This window comes from Belonocnema kinseyi, chromosome 2 (genome assembly GCF_010883055.1).
Source record: "Belonocnema kinseyi isolate 2016_QV_RU_SX_M_011 chromosome 2, B_treatae_v1, whole genome shotgun sequence".
NCBI lineage: Eukaryota > Metazoa > Arthropoda > Insecta > Hymenoptera > Cynipidae > Belonocnema > Belonocnema kinseyi.
Window position 1 is genome coordinate 181,965,032 of NC_046658.1, and position 2,620 is coordinate 181,967,651.

A 2,620-nucleotide genomic window follows, 5' to 3' on the forward strand; every position below is an offset into this window, starting at 1 on the left:
TTTTCAGGAGTTTTAAATGCCTCAAAAACTTCAAGGTTTTTTTTTATAAATCTTTTTAAATTTTTGAAATATTTTCGAAACTGTAAACTTCCCGAAATAACAAAATGATGAAACCTGAAAATCCCGAATTAAAAAATTCTAGAATAATGAAATTCTGGACAGTTTACAATATGATCGATTTTGAAAATTCCCGAATAATAAAACTACAGGCCGAATGCTGTCTGATGATAAAATATACAAACTAGAAAATTCCCGAATTGCAGAAATTGAGAAAACAGTTCTGTGGTCAATATTATTATGTATTAAAAATACAATAATCAAATATTTTTATCATAGAAATTTGGTTTAATGTTTATTTTTTTTAATTATTGTTTTAATTTAAAACAACAATAATTGTATAAAAATGTGATACAAACATAAATTTAAAACACGTGAGCTTCAAATGAAACAAACTTTGCAGGATTCAATGCAGGCTGATTTAACGCGACTTTTATTTTTATTTTTTAAAATAATAATTTTATTTTTGCGAGAGTTTGTTCAATTATTGTTATTTTTAATTTAAACAATAATTTTTAGAAACTTTAAACATTAAAAAAGTTTTTCCCTCGGTAAAAATATTTTATTATTCTATTAAGAAAATTTTTTTAACTAACTATTTTTTAATTGTTCAAATTAGAGAGTTGTCTAGCCCGGATATTGTATAATTCGGAAATTTTCTGTCGGCAATTCTTAAATTCGGCAAGATTGTAAATGGTCGAGAATTTTCCAATTCGGGACTTTTATATTTCGACAATGCATTGACGAAATATAAAAGTCCCGTATTGGAAAATTAAAAATAAAATTCCCACATCATTGTAAAAATTCTGAAATTATAACATCGCAATGTTATAATTTCGGAATTTTTACAGTGATGTGGGAATTTTATTTTTCGGAAAAAGCTACTGACAAATCCCGAAAAATAAAATACCTGACACTGTAAAATTCTTACATTGAAAAATAACCAATAATAAAATTCCCGAAATTATAAAAGTCCCGAAATATAAAAGTCGAATTGGAAAATTCACGAAAAATAAAATAAATAAAATTCCAAACAAATACCTGAATCATAAAATATCCGAACTAGAAAATTCCTGAATTTAAACAATTTAAAAAATTGTTTATTAAATATTATTTATTTATTGAAAATACAATAATCGAATATATATTTCTGGATAAAAAAATTTGTTTGAAAATATGCATAGTATTTGAAAAAAGCATAAAAAAGTTCTGAAAAATAGAATTTTTTATTAATAAAAAAAAAATATTAAAAATAAATTTTGATATAAATCGTTGTTGAATTGAATCCTGCAAAGTTTTTTTAAAAAATTTTATTATGTAAGTACGAAGAAAATTTAGGCAGAACATTTTTTTCTTTCAAAGCACACGTGTTTTTTAATGTATTTTTTAATACAATTTTTATAAAATTATTATTCAGGTGCCGGAGATTTCATTTTTTGGGATTTTTCATTCATCCCTTTCGGAATTTTGTTTCAGTGGTCCCATATTTTTATACCTCCTCTTAAAATTATGTAATTTTTCAAAATAAAAAGTCCACATTTGAAAACATTTCAAAATCATCAAAAGTATCTATTCTCTTTTAAATTATTTCAAATCTTTTAAAATTATTTTTAAAATTTTTCGGAACTTTAAAATGTCTTTTAGACTGATTCCCATTTTTCCTAACAGTTTTGTAAAATCCTGCACACAAAATTGTTTTAAGAGCTTCCAGATTTGTTCTAATATTGTAAATCTTTTGAAATGTTTTGAAATATTTTGAAACATTCTCTTTGAGTTATGTACTTTTACAAAATAAAAACTCATTTTAAATCTACCCAGAAATTTTTATTGGTTTCCTAGTATTTTAAAATTCTTGAGGAGCTCCAAATTTTGTTCTTTTCTTTGTAACATTCAGAAACCTCCAGCTTATTTTATTTTTTTCTAAATTAATGCTTATTTAGCTGTTCTTTAAGAATCAAAAGAAAATACTTTTACCTTCGAAATACAAATAAAAAAATTAAACAATTATAATCGTAACATTCCCAGTTTTAATTTGTCACTCTGAAATTGTGACAATTCATTTTCAAATTGTGTACTAATGAAAATTGTTTTTTTTTTTTAATTTCCAAACCAAATAGATTAAAAATGGAATATTTTATTCTGAAATGATACTTCAAAAAGATTTTGAAATTGAATAAAGGCGTTCATTTAAGAAGCCATTAATTCGAACTTTACACTTGTGTCACTACTAAGGCTTTGCAATTAAATTAGTTCAAATTTAAACGTTAAAATATGTAAATTATATCATTTTGAACAGATCTAGAATCACCTAGTAAAATCAATCACTGTTTAATTTTTAATACTCGAACTACAGTACAAATTTCAAATTTACTTTCATTTTCTGATTTGTCCTGGTCGCGAGTCTAACTCAATATTTAAAACAACTTTCATTTTTTTGAAATTGTAATTTTTCGGTTGTAACTTTATTATTACACCATTAAGCCATTTCCCTTTCGGGGTAGGCGTGACTCACTCGGCAGGGGAAAGGAGTAGGGTGTGGATGGGATAGAGATTTTTCAGATTG